At 42.5% G+C, this 21325-nt stretch overlaps 1 long non-coding RNA gene across 2 annotated transcripts in view; it reads left to right on the top strand.

The window, feature by feature from the left end:
* Positions 1–4274: 4274 nt before the first annotated feature.
* The window catches only part of LOC139358637 (uncharacterized), a 42943-nt gene continuing 25892 nt past the window's right edge, over positions 4275–21325 (top strand). Inside the window, exons 1-4 of one of the 2 annotated variants that reach the window (XR_011613820.1) lie at positions 4275–4411; positions 8466–8577; positions 10571–10684; positions 12357–12468. This is a non-coding gene — a long non-coding RNA (uncharacterized lncRNA). Of the gene's footprint in view, positions 4412–8465; positions 8578–10546; positions 10685–12356; positions 12469–21325 lie in introns of both variants that reach the window. The other variant, XR_011613819.1, reaches the window with a different exon arrangement.

Here is a 21325-nt window from a genome sequence, read left to right as displayed (position 1 = left end):
GCAATTTTTTAAGCTCTCCACATGTGGTTTACTGTGGACCAAACACTGGCATACTTCAGGCTGACAATCTGCTGACAACCCCTTCTTAGTTTCTTCACTTGAAAAATGTGAGCGTGCCCTGTTCATGTCCCTGGCAAGCTCGTAACCCACTCAGGAGAGGGACAGTGGCCACTCAGGTCATCAGGTGAACTTGTGACGAGGCCATCAAGAGGCTGCACATGAGCTCCAAAAAACGAAATTCCCACTGTCTACGTATTCCCCATTTCCACCCAATGCCCCACCCCTGCTCCAAAGCAAGGTCTCCACCTCCTAGGAATGCTTGATTTTCAATATTGCTGAACAGGGGTCATAGAAAACAAACTGAACAAAGAAACAAATGAAGCCTTTAACTCAGTGAGCAAAGACACAGCACCTCCCCACCCCCACAACAGCTCCAGAGCCACACAGCTGCTGCCAGAGCCTGAGCACAGGCCTGAGCTCTGGCCCGTGGATCTCACCAATGCATTTCTTCCCTCTGTGTCAAAAAATGTATCCATACATGGGATTCGTTTACTTGGGACATAAAATAATGTATACCTATAATTTTGTCCCAGAACTGTGTAAACCGGCCTGCTGTCTGCCACAATACAGTCCTCACCCTGCATCAGGGGCTTAGATGGGGGAAGCCGGCAGGGTTGGAGGCCTGGGAGTCACAGGTGCTTGGACAGGAGAGAAAAGCACCACAGAGAGCCAGGACTTGCCTACAAGTCACACTTGTAGGGGTCTAGTGGTCTGGGCAGGCTGGGAGATGCTCTCTACAGGAAAGGCAATAAATATTGCCCCACATCTCCCAACACCAAACAGAAAGTGCAGGTGGTCAGCCCCAGGGCTCACCTGCCCTTTGCCAGGGTCACGAGTCAGGCCCAGGCTGTGCCCTCCACGCTACCCTCAAGGGGACTTCCTGCCAGGCTGGGACAACTGCACCAGGCCCTGATGCCCTGGGAAGGACAGGGTTGTGTTAAACAGAAAGAGCTAAACCTGCAGGGATGAACTTGCCTTTCCCCGGGGCCATGGGAAGATTTATAGAAAGTTCTACCCATCAGGACAAGACTTCACATGACACCATCAGATGAACTGATTTCATGCCACAGAGGGAGGAAGAGGGCACATGGTCTGCTGGTCACAGCACACACACGCTCCTGAGAGCTTCAGACCCAGCAGTGTGGCTCAGGTGCCAGGTCAGGATGTGGGAGGACACCATGTCTGGGTGAATCTATCACCTTTGCTAGCTGCCTTGTTTCACCAGGTAGAAGATATGGCAATGGGAGCACAGCAGTAGGAAGTCCAGTGTCCCCCAACCTTCCACATCACACCCAGGACCTCTGAGGTGAATCTACATCCTGCACATCTGGGCTCTGAAAAGCAGGAGGTCCTGGTTTCCACAGCTGTGGGGCTTCTAGCCAGGGCAGGTCCAGGTTCTCTGACAAAACAAGCTCTGGGTGCTGCTTTGTCCTCAGGCTGCTCCTCCATGGGACCTGCGGGCAGAAAAATGAGTACCACCTGGACCGTGGTGTCAGCTGGAGCAGGACTGTGCTGCCTGGGGAAGGAGGGGCTCCACACAAGTGCCTCTCGGTACACAGCATTTGATGGCATGTGGACAAGTGCGGGAGCTCTAGACCAAGGACTCTGTGGTGAGCAATCTCAGGGCCCCTTAGGAATGAGGGCCTGGGTTACACCACCAGGGCGTCACCCGGACCCTCAGCAGAAGGTGGAGGGGGTGGTGATCATTACCTGTGCGACCTTGAGATGGGTGGCAGCCACAAGACAGAGGGTTCATTGAACCCACATTTTGTAACTAGCACCCAGGAAAAAGCCCAGAATTTAATAAAGATGAGGCCCCTGTCAGTGCAGTGCTGGCTGGGGCGCACCCCCTGGTGCACACCTGATCCTCCCCCAGGGCCTCAGCTGTGAGCTTTGATTGTAGACACACTTATGCCACGGCCCCTTCAGACTGTAGGGATCATGGTGCTTTCCATGCAGTGAATCTGCAACTGTAGGCACCTGCCTCTCAGAGGAGGAATTTTCAAATCTGTCACAGCTACACTTGCAAGGGTGTCCTTTGTCACTTTTTCTGATGGAGAACTCAGTTGTTGTGAAACATAAAGTTTCTGATATTTTGATCCTCACACTTCCCACACTAAACAGCAGCACTGCATTCTGTCCCCCAACTTTGAAAGGGGAAGCAAGAGAATGGGTCCTGTCTGAATCTCGAGGTACTCCTTGAGGAATGTCCAGCGGCTGCTGTGGCTTGGGACAAGCAGTGTCTCACAAGATCAGAGTTGTCAACCAATAGTTGTAAGTATATTGAATATTGCTGTTTATCTCCCGGCGCTCTGCTTATAATCTCCCCTATTAATATCTTGTAGTCTTATTGTTGTAGTTATTTTGTTTTCTATTAATTTCTGAAATATAAGAATTAGAATTGTCATATTGTGGATTTATGCATTTATCCTTTTAATTCAATAACTTTTGCTTCATGTATCTTGCCAGTTCACAAATGGACGGATTCTTAGTTCCACAGACCTCGTGTCTACAGTTGCGGTAAGCAAGACTGAACTCAGCCAGCCACGCTCACCTGCAGACACTGAGATGCTTGCCAGGAGGCTGTGGAGTGGAATACAAGACACGAATGCACAAGGATGGGAAGAGCCTCCCTTTCCTGGCTGGGGGGAGGGGGAGACTTGGCCAATTCAAAAATAGATAACAGAAGGTCTCAGAGCTCCTGAGGCAAGAGCTACATAGGCATTCAGAGATACTTGGATGATGGCATTGTCTTCATTAGAACCCTGAAAAAGCACCAGAGACTCCCAGGCGACTTAACTTAAATCTCTCTTGAGTAGAGCTAGTCTTTGAGATCTTCATCAAGTGGATGAGGTTTCACCACCATGACAGCACATAATAAAGTTGGCCTTGTTAGCAGCAGGGACAGGCCTGATGTCACTGATCCTGAGGCAGGAATCTTGTAAACCCATATACTCTCTTGCCTGACTGCCCTGGCTAGAACTTCCAGTACTACATCCAACAGGAGTGGTGAGAATGGGAATCATGTTTTGTTCTAGTTCTCAAGGGGACAGCTTCCAGCTTTTGCCCATTCAGTATAATGTCAACTGTGTGTCTGTCACAGATAGCTCTTATTATTGTGAGGTAGGTTCCTTTGATGCACTTTATTGAGGGGTTTTTTTTCTTTAACACCAAGGGATGTTTAATTCTATCAAAAGCTTTCTTTTTTGCATCTATTGAGTTTTGTTTTTAATTACGTTTACGTGGTAAATCACATGTTTTGATTTGCATATGTTGAAACAACCTTCATTCCGGAAATCTACAGGGTGACGATGAACTTTTGGTTGTGCTGCTAGGTTAAGTTTGCTAGTATTTGGTCGAGAATTTTAGGTATATATTTATCAGGGATATTGGCCTGTAGGTTTTTTTTTTTTTTTTCTTGTGTCTTTAACTCCTTAACTCAGTGGGCCTCAAGAGGTTGCTGGTATTCCCCCGCCTCGCCCCCAGATTCCTGAGAGTTCAGCACAGCCTGTGCTCTGGGTGTCACAAAGACCTATGCGGGTCCCTCTCTCCGGGAATGGGCGGGCCTGGGTCCTGTCCACAGGGCCCCTCGCGGGCGCTGATGCAGGATGGATCATCATGCATGAGATGGGGGCAGCCCTGGACCCCAGGGCCCCTACCTGCCTCCTGGGGAGCCCGGGTGACCCAGGCAGCCCTGGTAAGGCCGCAGGTGTCTGGGCCCTAGAGAGGCCCCCGGGCTCCCACAGCACAGATGCGGACAGTGGGGCCCGGGAGGCCCTGCTACCCTCGGGACTGTCCCTCCAGTCCCAGCTTTCTGTGATTCTCTGGGCCCCCTCTGCAGATAGGCAGGGGATCCACCCTGGATCCTGAGGTGCCGAGCTTGAGGGACCCCCGAGTTTCAGCCAGGCCGCTTCCTTTGGGGATGGTGAACCTGAGGTTCAGAGGAGGGCAGGGGCAGGTCCCGGGGGGTCCCCAAACAAAGGAGCCTATCTCGTGGCCGGGGTCACAGGGAGCGCTCCTGCGACCTCTTGGGCCCTAGAGCCAGGGAGGATGAGAGACTAGGGGCCTTTCGTCGACCCCTGGGACTGGGCAGAGGCTCAGCCTGTGCCACAACCCTAAGCTGCGTCTGGCCCGTCTGAGCCGCGGGCCCTTTAAGAGGGGGTGGTGCTTCAACCTGGAGCGAGGGGCGCTGCCAGCGTGCATGTGCCCGCGTGCATGTGCCGCCCCTACAGAAGCCGAGACTACACTTCCTGTGAGGCCTAGGCAGTGGCGGCGGAGCGGCGTGGTCAGAGAGAGCTTCAGAGAAGCCGTGGTGGGTTCGGCGTGACGGTGGAGGAGGAGGCGAGTCTCGGTAAGTGTCCGGGGCTTGGACCCCACCGGAAACCCTCTGGACCTCCCTGCTCCTCCCCGGTCACTCCTTGCTTTCGGGCCCTGACTTATTCTGGGCATCTGGGCCCAAGTCGTCTGCAAGTAGGCAGTTGTGGGGTCCCGGCCTTGTCAGCGTCCGCCCCCCTGCCGCCCCTTGGCCCAGAGCCCTGGCGGTGAAGCGCGGGTCCTGGGTGCCTCCGAGCCCCATGGGCTTCTGAGCTGGGGTCTAGGGTTATTTTTGATGCCTCAAGACCTTTAGCAAGAGACCTTGCTAGGGCAGGGGACACGTGTAGTTTCAAGTCTTTGAGGAGTCTCCAGCTATTTAGCTGTTTTCCATGATGTATATCCTGATTTTCAGTTCCACCTACAGTGTATGAGTTCCCCTTTCTCGAAAACCACACTCGCATTCCTATGTTTTTCTTTTCGTTTGCTTTGTTTTCTGAGACACAGTCTTGCTCTGTTGCCCATGCTGGGGTGCAGTGGCGTGATCTCGGCTCACTGCAACCTTCGCCTCTTGGGTTCAAGCAATTCTCCTGGCTCAGCCTCCAGAGTAGCTGGGACTTTGGGCACCAGCCACCACACCCGGCTAATTTTTGTGTTTTTAGTAGAGACGGGGTTTCACGATATCAGTCAGTCTGGTCTCAAGCTCTTGACCTCAGGTGATCCACCCACCTTGGCCTCCCAAAGTGCTGGGATTACAGGCCTGAGCCACCGCTCCCGCCCCCGCCCCCCCATTTCTTAAAAGTTTTTTTAGGAATATTCAGTGAGTGTGAGATTATCTGGGTGTGGTTTTGAATTACAGTTTTCCAATGCATAGTTAATTTTGAGGACCCTATATCGTATCCGTTGTTCTTTTTCATGAGTGTACAGAATTGTCCAGGTTCTTTGCGAAATATTTGTTTGCGAAATATTTGATTGGATTCTTTTGCTACTTTGCAGTGTTTTTTGTGTACACATCAGATGAAAACTCGTGAATTACAAGATTGCCTGAAATTTTTTCCTAATCTATAGGACGCTTTTTTATTTGGAAAGTAGTTTTCGTTGATGTGCAGAAACTTTTGAGGTTGATATAGTCCCATATGTTTATTTTTGTGTTTCATGTATGTAATTTTGGTCGCCCTTATAAGAAAATATTTATCAATGACAAAGCATTTAGTTGTTAGTGAGGTTTTTCTTCAAAGGTATTTGTTTGTTTTCCTCTTTGCAAAGGTGTGCAGAGATTCAAGTAACCCAAAATACATGTTCATCCTGTGTTTTAAAAACCTTTTTGTGGTTTATGGTCTTTTGGCCTTCAATTTGGAGGAGGGAGTTTGTTTTTCATACGTCGTGTAAAACAAGGATCCTGTTTCTCGCTTCTGCGTCCGGATATCATTTTTCTCAAAGGTATTCATTGAGCAGACTGCCTTCCGCATTGTAGTGTTCTTTATAAAAGTCGGTTGACTATGTCCATATTTGTGTTGATTATGTTTTTGCTCTCCCTGTTTTTTTCCACAGTTCTAGGTATTTTTATTTATGCAAGTACCATATTTCTGCTACATAACTACAACTGGGCCGTATAATTTGATATTGAGGATTGTGGTTCTCACTTTGATTGTATGTCTGAGGGTTCCTTTAGATATTCATTGCCTTTGTGGCTCTTTGTGATTTTTAGCAATATGTATTTATTGCTGTTAACTTTATTTCACAACACAAAGGTCTTTAGTTAGGGGTACATTTTCATACATATAGATGGGGTAATGATCAAATCAGGGTACTTGGGAGCTCTATTGCCTCACACAGGTATTATTTTTGTGTGGAGAGAACATTCAAAATTATCCCTTCTTGCTCTTTAGAAAAATATAATATTGTTAACTCCAGTCACTGGGGCTGAGGAGAACATTCAGATGTATTCCTTTAATGTTAAGATAACTTTGTTTCCATAACCAATCCTTCCCCATTCCCCCTCTAGCTCCCAGACTGTGGTAATTAATATTGTGCTTTCTATTTCTTTAAGATAAACATCTTAAGATTTCACGTGAGTGGTATCATGCAGTGTTGTCTTTCTAGGCCTAGCTCATTACATTTAGCATAATGTTTTCCAGGTTCATCTGCGTTGCTCTAAATGACAATGTTTCATTGTTTTGATGGCTGAAGGATGTTCCCTAGTGTATGTATATGAGAGTTTCTTGATCTCTGTATCTGTGGATGAACAGGTGGGTTGAATATTACCCAGTAGTGGGACTGCTAGATGGTTTGGTGTTTCTTTTTTTTCCTATTTGCAGGACCCCTCAACTGTTTATTATAGTGTTAATACTAACTTACGATTCCACAAACAGTTCCCCTTTCTGGAAATTCATACCAGGATTTTTTTTTTTTTTTTTTTTTTTTTTCTCTGAGACAGAGTCTAGCTCTGTCACCCACACTGGAGTGGAGTGGCCGATTTAGCTCAGTACAAGCTCCACCTCCCGGGTTCATGCCATTTTCCTGCCTCAGCCTCCCGAGTAGCTGGGACTACAGGCAGCCGCTACCACGCCCGGCTAATTTTTTGTATTTTTAGTAAAGATGGGGTTTCACTGTGTGAGCCAGGATGGTCTTGATCTCCTGTCCACGTGATCCACCTGCCTCGGCCTCCCAAAGTGCTGGGATTACAGGCATGAGCCTCTGTGCCCAGCGTAGTAATTGTCTTTTTAAATACTTTAATCTTTTTGTAATGTTCATTCTAGTTGGAGTGAGATAAATTCTGAGTGTGGTTTTGATCTACATTTTTCCCACGAGTAGTAATGTTAACCCCATTTTTGTAAACATTGGGTCAGTTTCCTGTCTTCTTTGCAGAAATATCTACTCAGATTATTTGCCCAATTTTGATCTGGTTATTTTTCTGTTGTTTTGGTTTTTTTTGCCACCTGGCAGTGTTACTAGCTTGTACATTTTCAAAAACAACCCCTTATCCACTGTATGTTTGCCCAAACTTTTCTTATAATTTTCAGTATGCTTTTTCATTTTGTTCATTGTTTTCTTTGTTGGGCACAAACTCTTCAGTTTGACATGGTCCCACACGTGTAGAATTTCTTGGTTAGCTGCGCTGTTGGTTACTAATCAGGAAAAAACAAAATTGCTACCAAAGCAGTCCATTGTCAATGATTTTTTTCCTTGTATTTTTGTTACTTTTTGCAAACCATGAGCATACATTCAAGTTACCCTGCATATACCACACACCAGAGGTTGTCTTTATAGGAGCTTTATGGTTGCAAGTTTTGTGTATAATCTTTAATCCTTTTGAGTTGATTATTGTGTATCTAGTACCATAAGAGTCCTGTATTATATTGCACATGGATATCTAGTTTTGGAAACCTTCCCCATTGTGTCATTTTGGTGGTGTTTTGAAAAATGTGTTCACTCTGTAGAATTTTGTGTTGATTCTTGAGCATCCTCATTTTTCTCACTGGTCTGTGTTTCTCTGTGTATGCCAGTAACATATGGGTTGGTTAACCAGGGATTTTCTAATAATTAGAACTCAGAGAATGTGATGCATCCCATATGGTTTGTATTTCTCAGGATAGCTTTGGAAATTCAACATGTTTCACATTTTCACATACATTGTGGCATTGTTTCTTTCTATTTCTTCAAGCACTATTTGCCATATACTAAATGTATGTGATCAGAGGATACAAGGAAGATTTTGATACATGTATATGTTGAGTAATGATAAAATCGGGTTATTTAGCATCTCTTCACCTCATATAGTTTTTATTTTCTGAGTGGTAACAACGTTCAGAATCTTTCCTTCTAGCTACTTTGAAACATATGATACATTTGTGTTAAGGCTAATCACCCTGCTATGGAATAGAAGACCAGATTTGATCACTCTCATCTGAGAGTGACTTTGTACCCATCACTGATTCCTTCCCAGACCGCCTCTACCTCCCCTGCAGACTCTGGTGACCCCTATTGAACTTTTTACTTCTAGGACGTAAAGTTCTTTTCAGTCTACATCCCTGAGATAACATGGCATCAGTCTTTCTCGACCAGGCTCATTCATTGGACTTGATGTTCTCCAGGTTTCGTCATGTGGCTGCAGATGGCAGGATTTTCCAAAGCTTTGTGGCTGAAACATATTCTGTGGTGTATCTATACAGCAGTTTCCTCATCCCTGCAGCTGCGTATGCACAGGTAGGTTGGTTCTGTACCCTTGCCACAGTTACAAGTGCTTTAGTACTCCTGGGAAGGCAGATAGCTCTCTTCAACCTAGGATTTCAACTGCTTTAAATGTGGAACCACTGGTGGGGTTGCTAGCTGACATGGTAGTTGTACTGTGAATTTGTTCAGGAATCTCTAGCTGTTTTTCATAGTGTGTATACTAATTTACATCCCCACCAATAGTGTTTAAGAGGTTACCGTTCTGTAAGTCTATACTGGATGTCACTTTCAAAAAATCTGTGTTTTGTTTGTTTTGGGTAGTATTCATTCTGAGTGGAATGAGATGGAATCATAGTGTGGTTTTCATGGACTTTTTTGTGAGGATTAGTGATGTCAATAAAGTTTTTTGAGAAATCCCCACATTGCTGTCCATGGTGTCCAAACTAGTTTTCATTTCCACCAACAGCTGACCAGCATCCCTTTCCTCCCGTGCCTCACTGGCATTCATTCTTGTGGACTGTGTCACAATCATCATAGAGACCAGTGTGAAATACTATCTCGTGCGTCTTTTGCTTTACATTTCTCTGATGATTACTGAGGTAGAGAAATGTTGTCCTGTCTGTTGGTTGCTGTAAACCTTTTTTGAGATGCTTGTTTTCATGCCCCTTGCCCTTTCTTCATTGAGTTTTTGTTTTGCTGATTGATTTGCTTAAGGTCTCTGAGGTAGATCCTGGATATTAGACTTCATCAGATGCATACGTGGAAACATTTTCTCTCACTGTGTAGGCTGTCCGTTTACTCTGTTGGTAATTTCTACTGCTGTGCAGCAGCTGTTTTGTACATTAGGCCCCACTTGTCAATAGTTGTTTTAGTTGCACTTGCTTTTTACACATTTTGTAGAAGAACACCAAAAGACACAACGAAGAAGGGGGAATCTGCTTAATAAAGTGTTTTAAAAATTGGATATCCCTATATAAAATAATAAAATAGAACCCCTATTGTGTAAAAGGCACAAGAACCAACTCAAAATGAATTAGAGACTAATACACAAAGCAGGGACATAGGCATATCCATGCTGTGCCAAATCCTCTGTCAAGAAGGGTATTTCCTAGGTTCTCTTGCAGGCTTTTCATAGTTTGCGGTCTTGCATTACATCTTTCATTCATCTTGAGTTAGTTTCGGTACACAGTGAGACACAGGGGCCCATTGCCTTTCTTCTGCAACTGGCTAGCCATTCATCCCAGCACCCTCTATTGAGAGGAGGGAATCCTTTCTCCAAAGCTTATTTTTGTGGATTTTGTTGAAGATCAGATGGTGTTAGGGGTGCGGGTTTACGTCTGGGTTCTCTAATCTGTTCCACTGCTCTGTGTGGAACAGGGTCCCTAACTTTTCAATGGAATGTAAAATCAGGAAGTGTGACACAACCGGTGTAGTTTGTATTTCTCAGCGTTGCTTTGGAAATTCAGGGTGTTTTGTGGTCCACATGAACTTTAGCATTGTGTGTTTACATATTTTTTAAAAGGTTGTCCATACAGTAATGGCATACAATGGGGGAAGTTAGAGCGGGGCATTTTGGTTAATGCAGATACAGAGAAATGTTAAAATCAGGATATTTAGGATCTCTGTTATCACCAACAGTTGTTAATTTCTTTGTGATGGAAACATTTGGAATCTTGCATTTACAAGAGTCTCTATTATCACAAACAGTTGTTAATTTCTTTATGGTGAAAATATGTGAAATCTTCTTTTCCAGATTTTGTGAAAAAGGTGTGATGTTGTGTTAATTTACTCTAGTCACTGTGCTGTGGAACAGAGAGGAACAATTCATGCCTCTCATCTAAGTGTAACTTTGTACGTATTTCTGATCCCTGCCCATGCCCCCTCTTCCCTCCAACCTCTGGTAACCAGTATTGTGCTCTCTAGATTTATGCAATGAAGCCTTTTATTTTGGATTCTACATGAGTGAGATGTGGCAGTGTTTTTGTTTCTCTGCCTGATTTAGGTCATTTACCATAATGTCCTCCAGATTCAACAGTATGGCTCCAAATGATGACATTTCATTCTGTTTTTCTGATTGAAGACTATTCTATTTGTGTACATCCATCGCAGTTACTTTATCCCTTCATCTGTGGCTGGACAGGTAAGTTTATTCTTTATCTTGGCAGTTGTCAGTAGTGCTGCAGTCCACATAGGATGGCAAATATCTCTTGCATGGACTGATTTCCTTTGCCCTGAAAGTATACTTAATGGTAGAATTGTTAGATGAAGTGGTAGTTGTAGGTTTAATATTGGGAGGAACCTCCCACTGGTTTCTGTAGTTTGTATGCTAATTAACATTCTTACCAAATGAATTGCTCTCTGGAAATTTACACCCACATTTGTGTCTGTTTTAATGTATATTATAACTTTGATAACATCCATTTGAATTACAGTAAGATGATGTATGTGTTGTTTTGATTTACATCTTTCTCATGATTTGTGATGCTATCCAAGTTCTTAAAACTTGTTTTCAATGTTATGTCTTCTTTGCAGAAATGTCTATTCAGGATCTTTTGACCCATTTTGTTTGGTTATTAGTTTCTCATTTGTGTTTTTGCTAGTAAGTAGTGTTAGTGGCTTAGACATTTTGAAGACAACCTTTTATCAGATGTATGTTTGCCGAAACCTTTCTCGTAAACTTGAGGATGATTTTTTTATTTTTTTCATGGTTTTTTTTTAAATCTGCTTGGGCACAAACTCTAGAGTGGGATGCATTCCCACGTGTGTCTGTTTTCTTGGTTCCCTGTGACGTAGGTGACTGATGAAGAAAAACAAAATCATGTCCGAACTAATCCATCTCCCATGAGTTTTCCCCCTGTATTGTTTGTTTGGTTTTGGCACACTGTGAACACAGATCCACATTGACCTAAATATACCCACACTGTATGTCTTCTCTTTGTGGGAGCTTGATGGTTTCAAGTTTTGTGTATTAGTCTCTAATTCATTTTGAGTTGATTGTTGTGCCTTTTACACAATAGGGGTTCTATTTTATTATTTTATATGGGGACATCCAATTTTTAAAACAATTTATTAAACAGATTCCCCCTTCTTCATTGTGTCTTTTGGTGTTCTTTTACAAAATGTGTACACTACCAAGGAGTTTGGGTTTGTGATTAAGCTCCCTCATTCTGTATGTTGGCCTGGGTGTCTTGGTTAATGCCAGTCATCTGTTATTTAGAAAACTAGCTTTTCAATATAATTTCAAATGGAGGACAGTGATGCATCCCACATACTTTCTATTTCCAGAAATGCTTTTGAAGTTTAGGGCATTTCATGGTTCCATGTGAATTTTAGCATCGTTGGCATCCTTTTTTCTTTTTTTTTTTTTAAATAAAAGAAATTGCCCTAAAGTATATGTACATAAGTAGAGGATGCAGGGGCCATTTTGATATAGTTACTCCTAGCATATTGATGAAATCACAATATTTTGCATCTGTGAAGTCCTCTGGGTATTATTTGTCTGTGGAGAGGATATTCAGAATCCTTTCCAGCTATTTGGAAAATTCACTACAATATTAACCCTAGTCTTTTTATTTTTTTATTTTTATATTAACCCTATAGAAGAGAAGGGTAGGATTGAGTTCAGTTTTCTAAGTGTAACTTGGTAACCATTACCAATTCCTACCCAGGCCCCTCTTCTCCCCAGCCTCTGGTAACCACTGTTGAACTTTCTACTTCTATGAGATCAAGTGTTTTAGATTCCACATAGGTGAGATTATGCAGTATATGCCTTTCTTTGCCTGGCTCATTTCATTTAACATAATGTCCCTCAGGTTTTTCCACATGGCTGCAAATGACTAGATGTCACCCATTTCTATGGTTGAAGAATACTCCGTTCTGGATGCATGTTGCAGTTTCCTCATCCCTTCATCAGTGAATGAATGGGTAGGCATATTTCGTATCTTGGCTATTGTGAGTACTACAGTACACAGGGCAAGGGAGGTATCTCTTCCACATAGGAATTTCATTGACTGTAAATGTACAGCCAGTGGTGGGAAGGCTAGATGAAATGGAGTTTTTGCTTTGCTAGAGGAACTTCTAGCTATTTTTCCTAGAGTGTGTACCAATTGATATTCCCACCAAGGGTGTAGGAGAAGAATTTCCCCTTCTGCAAGTCTATACCAGTTGTTTCCTTTTCAAACTTGTATTTTTGTTTTCAGTAACATTCATTCTATGTGTATGGAAGTGGTATCTCACTGTGGTTTTCCTTGACATTCTCATGAGGATTAGAGCTTTTGGGAAACTTTTTCTTTTACCTATGAGTGAATTGCTCATCTACTTTTCAGACATGTTTGTTCAGGTCCTTGGCCCAGACTTAGCTTGGGTATTTGTTTTTGTTTCTGTTTTTGTTTTCTCCCACATCGTAGTGTTAGTTTCTTGCACATATTTTATAAGAACCCCTTTCAAAGACAGGATTTTCCCTCGTTTTCTTTCAGTGTGTGAGGTGCTTTCTCTTCTGGTTCATTGTTTTCTTTTCCCTACATAAGAGCCAATGTTTTCCGTAGTCCCACATGTTTATATATTAGTGGTGGCTTTTGTGTACAATTAAAAACAGTGAAAAAGGTTGCAAGCCATGGCATTGTCTATGGGTTTTTTCCTTCTAATTTTTCTTTTCTTTTTCTTTTTATATTTTACATTTTGCAAATTGTGTGCATAGATTAGTCTTCTAAAATATATGCTCACCCTGTGTTTCCTAAGGGAGGTAAGTGGTTTCAAAACTGAGTTTAAGTCTTCAGTGTAATTTACATGGATTCTGTCCTATTTCACTGTTTTTCATGTGGTTATCCAGTTTCCTGAAAATCATTTATTGAGCCAACTTTTCTTTTCCCATTGTGTCATTTTGTGTTCGTTTGAAAACTGTGTTCACTGTGTATATACATTTGGGTGGCACATGGGACTCCGTCATTCTGTCCATTGGGTAGGCTCTTTTTCTGCCAGTAGCAGATTGTTTGGATCAATATAGGTTTTAGTTGTTTCATCTTTTTGCCCACTTAGTACCTTTAGTTTCTTGTGTGTGTTAGATAATGGTTCCTTTGAGATACATAATTTTCTATAATTTTATCCCAATCTTTAGGATGCCTTTCCTTTTGGTTCATTGTTTTCTTCTTGTTTAGAAATTTTAAAGTTGTCCTTTATCTATCATACTTATATTTGCTTTTGTTGCCAGTGATTTCTGTGTCCCATTGAGAAATAAAAAGAGATGGTGAAGCCATTGTATTGTCTATGTGTATATTCTCCCTAATTTTTTCTTTTTGCAACTGGTGTGCACAGATTCAAGTTTCCCCAAAATAGACACTCACTCTGTGTTTTTTTCCTGGGAGCTTTTTGAGTTTCAAGATTAGACTTAAGTGTTCATTTTATTATGTGTCGATATTTCTGTATTGTGCAACATAAGGTTCTTCAGTCCTTTGCACGTGAATATCCAGGTTTCTCAACCTGGGTGCCTTTGGTGTGTTTCTGAAAAATGTGTTTACTCTATATAATTTTTGTCTGATTTTCTGCCTCCTTCATTTGGTCCATTTTGTTATCTTTCTGTGTTTATGCTACTAATGGATGGAGAGGGACAATGTAAGTTTTATTTTGTTTTCCTGTGTGTATGTTTTTCTTTTTTTTTTTTTTGTTTTTGATCTTTCAACTTTGATTTTCTAAAAGAATACCTACTTTTACTGTGATTAACAGTATTATGAACATAGTACCAGTAAGGTGGTTCATCGGTTTAGAATCTCTATCTCAATAGGGGTAAATTTTAGTGAAATAATAGAGATAACAAAGACATTTATCAAAAGAGAACTCTCATAAACAAATAAGTTCCAGTATAAAAAAGTTCAGTAGGCCAGGCGTGGCGGCTCACATGTGTAATCCCAGCACTTTGGGAGGCCAAGGCGGGCAGATCACCTGAGGTCAGGAGTTTGAGACCAGCCTGGTCAACATGGTGAAACCCCTCTCTACTAAAAAGACAAAAATTAGCCGGATGTGGTGGTGCACAGCTGTCATGCCAGCTACTCAGGAGACTGAGGCAGGAGAATAGCTTCAACCTGGGAGGCAGAGGTTGCAATGAGCCATGATCACGCCATTGCACTCTAGCCTGGGGGACAGAGTGAGATTCCATCTAAAAAACATAACAAAAGAAAAAACAAACAGAACAAAACAAAACAAGACAAAAAAACTTAGTAAACAAATGTCACTTAAACTGTGTAAGAGTTATAAAGCGGTTAAATGTCCCCCCCAAAATTTTGGAGGGCCACATAAGATCATTAACTGGACTGAGACCCACAGAATACTACAGACAAATAGGACATGTGGGTATAAAAGTAAAAGTTATAAAATATTAGGAGTCATTGTATCAACACATTAGTATATCATGACCAGATATCCTTTATGGCAGGAGTGCAAGTGAGATTCAGCATTTGCAAATCCCGTAATACTATTAAGCACATTCACAGAGTTAATGAGAATGCCATGTGTTCATGATCATGTATGTGAAAAGACACTGTCAGGATTCTACAGCATGGTATATTTTTAAAATTTCACAAAATTAGAATTGCTGTAAAAATGTATAAAATATGAAATGGATTTGTACAGATAAAATATAATGAAACCACAATTTTAGAAATGTATAATAGTATGAAGAGGTCAGTGATTCTTTAATCAATTGATAAATTGAGGTTGACTTCAATGTAGCTACTATCTGTGCATGGAGATAAAATTGATTGCAAAGAAGAATAAAAATATCCATAAAAGTCTGAATATCAAAAATAACTTTTCATGTATTTTAAATACTTGGAAATCAAAAGTGTGATGTTGATTCATTACTAGACTGAGAGAAAAATGAAGCACAGAATTTAGAGAATAGAATGAAACGTATATGGAAATGTTCTGTACAATAAAAGCAGCAGTGGTAACAGAGGAGATGTAGGCTCTGAGTGTCTCACTGGAGACTGAAGCCCACAGATATGCAGCAAAGCCTTTGTCTCCCTGTTGTTTTTGCCTCCTGCCGGTCATGTGGTTTCACACATGGAGAGAGGACATTTAACCTTTGAGCCAGGGCGTCATTTGTTGTTGTCTGGTGGGTGAGCCTTTTGCTGGCATACTCCATATTGTTATATGTTCTTGGGACCCACAGGATTAGTCTTGGTCATCTAAGATGTTACATCTTATCATCTTAAGATATTACTGACTTTATCACCTTCAACTGACTCCTATTTATTCTTTGAAATAACCAGGCCCACACGTTGTTTCAGTAATTCTTTCAGTTGGTGATTTGCCTGGTGCAGCACTATGTGAGATACCTCCTCTCAAATGATCCACAAGTGATAAGAGGCTGTGAACAAACAGTTCACAGGAGGGACCAACCACGTGCAGACATGGAGTGGGTCATTTCAAGGTGAGGTGGTCAACCTGTACCCTAAACTGGCACAGGCCAGAGAAGCCACAATCCTTTAGAGAGAAAAATTGCAAAGTATAAATATCCTTTGTTAAGAGAAATAGAGACCATCTTCAGAGGTTGTAATAGTATTAAAATGTGTTCTCATTGTTCACCTCCCACTTATGAGTGAGAACATGCAGTGTTCGGTTTTCTGTTTCTGTGTTAGTTTGCTGAGAATGATGGCTTCCAGCTTCATCCATGTCCCTGCAGAGGACTTGATCTTATACATTTTATGGCTGCATAGTATTCCATAGTAGGATATCTAGCACATTTTATTTTTCTACTCTATCATTGATGCGTATATGGGTTGGTTTCATGTCTTTTCTATTGTGAATAGTGCTGCAGTAAACATCTGTGGAGCAGATAGTGCTGCAAGCAAGAGGAACCTCTGAGCATGATGAGCCTCAAAACATGATGGGGTTCAGGCAAGATGGAGCTCTGAGCACTATGAAGCTCAGAGCAGATGTTGCTCAGAGTAAGATGGAGCTCCAAGCGTATGGTCTCAGAGCAAGATGGAGCTCAAATCAAAATGGAGCTCCGAGCAGATGGTGCTCAGAGCAAGATGGAGCTCAGAGTGACTGGAGCTCCAGGCAAGAAGAAGGTTTGAGCAGATGGTGCTCAGAGCAAGATGGAGCTTGGGGTAATTGGAGCTCTGAGCAAGAAGGATCTTAGAGCTAATGGAACTCCGAGCACATTGGGCTTAGAGCAGATGGTGCTCAGAGCAAGATGGAGTTCAGAGTGATTAGAACTTTGAGCAAGATGAAGCTCAGAGCAGATGGAGCTCTGAGCAGATTGTGCCATAGCAAGATGGAGCTCAGAGTAGATGGAGCTCTGAGCAAGCTGGAGCTCAGAGAAGATGGAGCTCTGAGCAAGCTGGAGCTCAGAGTAGATGGAGCTCTGAGCAAACTGGAGCTCAGAGTAGATGGTGCTCAGAGTAAAATGGAGCTCCGAGCATTTGGTGCTCAGAGCAAGATGGATTTCAGAGTGATTAGAGCTCCAAGCAAGATGGAACTCAGAGAACATTGAGCTTGGACCGGATAGAGCTCTGAATAAAAAGGAATTCCAAGCAAGATGTAACTTGGAGCAGATGTTGCTTGGTGGAAGGTGGAGCTCAGAGCAGACGGTGCTCGGTGCTCAGAGCAACATGGAGCTCAGAGTGATTGGAAGTTAAAAACATTGCTCTGTAGGATTGGAGCTCTGAGCAGATGATGCTCAGAAGCAAGATCGACCTCGGAATAAATGGAGCTTTGAGCACAATGGGGCTTGGAGCAGATGCAGCTCTGAGCGAGATGTAGCTCAGAAGACATGTTCCTCACAGTAAGATGGAGCTTGAGCAGATGGTGCTTAGAGCAGAACGAAGTTGAAAGCAATTGGAGTACTCAGCAAGATGGAGCTCAGAGCAGATGGTTCTCTGAGCAAGATGGAGCTTGGAGCAGATGAAGTTCTGAGCAAGAAGGAGCTCTAGGCGAGATGGAACTTGGAGCAAATGTTGCTTCGTTTCAGATGGACTCAGAGCAGATAGTGCTCAGGGCCAGATGGAGCTGAGAGAACAAGCTGCTCACAGTATGATGTAGCTTCGAGCAGATGGGGCTCAGAGCACAATGGAGCTGGAAGTGACTGGAGATCTCAGCAAGATGGAGCTAGAAGATGGAGCTCCGAGCAAATGGAGCTCTGCGCAGAGGATGCTCAGAGCAAGAAGGAGTTTGGAGTGATTGGAGCTCTGAGAAAGATGGAGCTCTGAGCAGTTGGTGCTCAGAGCAAAATGGAACTCAGAGTGATAGTGCTGAGTTAGTGTAGTAAGAATTAGGAAGTGTATATGTAAAGCAATGAGCTTTACAGTCAGTGTGCTTTTTATTATCTTTATCATCATTAGAAACAAGTAAGTTTCCCCTAAGTGCTATTCCTATATTTAATGTAGTTACCAGTACCTGAACTATGGAAGTTTTTGATTCATTTTTCTCTTCATCTTTCTAAGAAGTGTGATAATGGCAAAGCTTTTTGTTTTCTTTTGAAAACACAATTCTGAAATCAAATAATACAGTTGACAACTTTGAAACTTAAAGAAAACCACTAGAGTGTAACATATATAATGTTCCTGCTGCCTCTCACCACATTATGTTCAAGGAAGATGATTCCAATCACAGGAATAATTCCTCTTGTTAAGTGTATTTCCTAGGATCTTTTCCAATTTTACACTTTAAGATTTTTGATGTAATGAAATCGATTGCAACCTGATTGCTTTCTATTTCTCCTATTTTATAGTTAGTCAATGCTTAGCCATTTTATCTTCTTCTTTAAAAAAAAAAAAAAACTCTTTAATCTTCCTGTAATTTACTTTGGCTTGTATCAGAAGATGAGGTTGTAAATTGCAGTCCACCCTAGTGAGTTTCCCAAATGCCATTTGTTGCTTGCAATTCATTTTATAGCCAGTGATTAACAGTTGAATTAATACTGTTCCAACAGAGTGTACCTCTTATCTTTTTTACCTCTGTTCTAGTGCCCAACCAATAGAAGGTAGCCAATATTTACTGAAAGTACATGAGGATGGTTTTAATATGTTTGCTTTGTTTTTGAATCTCCCCAGCACCTAGAAGTGTAGCACACAGTGGGGTCTTTAATCTTCTGATGAATTAATGAGCTGAAAGATCTGACACTAGGGGACTGCAGTTTTGCTTTTTCTCGGCAACCAGAATGACCTTTTAAAAATTATTATCATGTCACTTTCTAGCTTACCATCCTTTAATGGCCTCCCATTTTGTTGAGACTGAACCCAAGTTCCTTACTAGACCTCTGACCTCGTCTTTGACAGTCTCTGATCTCATCACCCTGGTCCCTCTCCCTCATGGTGCTGAAGCTGTTTTTGGAAAGGGATCCTGATCCAGATCCCAAGAGAGGGTTCTCGGATCTCACACAGGAAAGAATTCAGGGCAAGTCCATAGACTAAAGTGAAAGCAAGTTTATTAGGAAAGTAAAGGAATGAAGAATGGGTACTCCATAGAGCAGCCCCGATGGGTGCTGGTTGCCCAATTTTATGGTTATTTCTTGATTATATGTTACACTAGGGTTGACATTTGTAAACTGCCATGGCACTGGTGGGAGTGTAGTAGTGAGGACAACCAGAGGTCACTCTCATCGCCGTCTTGGTTTCAGTGGGTTTTGGGCAGCTTCTTTACTTCAACCTATTTTATTAGTAAGGTCTTTATAACCTGTATCGTGTACCGACCTCCTGTTTCATCCTGTGACTAAGAATACCTAAACCATCTGGGAATGCAGCCCAGGAGGTCTCAGCCTCATTTTACCCAGCGCCCATTCAAGATGGAGTTGCTCTGGTTCAAATGACTGACAATGCCACATGGACCTTTTTTTTTTTTTTCCTGTTCCCAGAACATTCTAAGCTCTTTGCTTGTTTTGGCCCAGGCCTTTGCACTGGCAGTTTCCACTGCCAGGAATACTGTCCTGTGACTTGTTACTATCACCTGTGTCCAAGCTGAAACATGACCTCCTTGAATTCTCTTCCTGACCACCCTGTCTAACCCTGACCCCTATCTTACCCCATCTGGCTGGTTACTCTCTGTCACATTTCCCTGTTTTATTGTCTAATCGGCACTCATTGATATTTGACTTTATAAGTCCATTTACTCATTTGTTGTCTGTCTTCTCCACTAGAACATAAGCTCCCTGAGGGCAGGGATTTTGTCTGCTCTGGATGATGTCTGTCTCCCTCTCGAAGGCCAACACATCTTCTTGTGCTGTTAGAGCAGAGATGGGCAGCCTTTACAAGATCTATGAGATCCACCTGATCTGACTCAGTCCCAATTCCCCATAATTGTATCCATTTTTATCTCCTATGCCCCATACTCTCCCCATTTGTGCTCCCACTGAAAGAATATTTAAGTGCTTTCCAGAAGCTGGAGGGGGTGGGGTGAGGGAGGATGCTGTGGGAGAAGACACTGTGAACCAGACCAAGGCCACATAGCAAGGGCCTCATATGCATATTAAGAATTTGGTTTCAAGAGCAATGAGAAGACAGATTTGCATGGTGAAAATAGAGTCCTGCTTGTAGAGAATAAAGGTGTGGGAAGATTGGGAGGAGACACAGGGAGAAAATCTGGAGGCTCTTCTGGAAATGGAGATGAGAGATGCAGGATACCTGGACTTGGTCAGTAACAGTGCAGATGGAGGAAAGTATGTGGATTCAAGAGACATTCAGAAGGCAACAGTTGTAGAGAAAAATGTTTGTTTGTTTTTGAGACAGTCTCTCACTCTGTTGCCCAGGCTGGGGTGCAGTGGTGCGATCTTGACTCACTACAACCTCTGTCTCTTGGGTTCAAGCGATTCTCATACCTCAGCCTTTGGAGTAATTGGGACTATAAGCATCTGCCACCACACCGGGCTAATTTTTTGTATTTTAGTGGAGACAAGGTTTCACCATGTTTCTCCGGGTTGTCTTGAACTCGAGCTCAGCTAGCCCACCCAACTCAGCTTTCCAAAGTGCTAGGATTACAGGCATGAGCCACTATACCTGGACAAGAAAAATATTTTTTGATATTTTGATATCTCCAACAGTTCCTTCAAAGAGAAGCAAGAACTGATTTCACTCTTTTTGTTTTGTTTTGTTTTGTTTTGTTTTGTTTTGTTTTGTTTTTGAGACAGTCTTGCTCTGTCACCCAGGCTGGAGTGCAGTGGCCGGATGAGCTGAGTTCACTCTTATTTTTCATTTGCAAAATATTTATTGAGGATCGACTATGCACCAGGCAGTGGATTATCAATGGTGAGGAAAGAAAAGTCTCTTAGGACATTCTATCTAGTGTAGTAGAGACACATTAATGAAACAACCAGAAAAATAAATATAAATGGAAAATCTGAATAAGTTACAAGGAAAAATGCTAAGTGTTATGAGAATTTTTGACAGCGAGTCCTCATCTAGCCTGGTGAAGAGTCAAGGAAGTCCTTCCTTGGGTCATTCTGAAGGATGCATTTGAGTTAGCCAGATGAGGAAGAGAGGGTAGGAATCGGAGTGAGGGAGGCCTGCCAGAAAGAGGGAACAGCATGAACAAAGGCCTGAGCTGGAGGAATATTGGCCATTAGGATAAACTGAAGACCAGCATGGCTAAGGAAAGAAAAGAGAAAAATGGCAATGAGCTTAGAGAGGTTGCAGGAAACAATCAGCATGATCAAAGTTTTATAGGTCATGTAAATGATCTTGGTCTTTTATTATTATTATTATTATACTTTATGTTCTAGGGTACGTGTGCACAACATACAGGTTTGTTACATATGTATACATGTGCCATGTTGGTGTGCTGCACCCATTAA

This window comes from Macaca nemestrina, chromosome 15 (genome assembly GCF_043159975.1).
Source record: "Macaca nemestrina isolate mMacNem1 chromosome 15, mMacNem.hap1, whole genome shotgun sequence".
Taxonomy (NCBI): Eukaryota; Metazoa; Chordata; class Mammalia; order Primates; family Cercopithecidae; genus Macaca; species Macaca nemestrina.
This window is presented reverse-complemented; position numbering and strand designations above follow the sequence as displayed.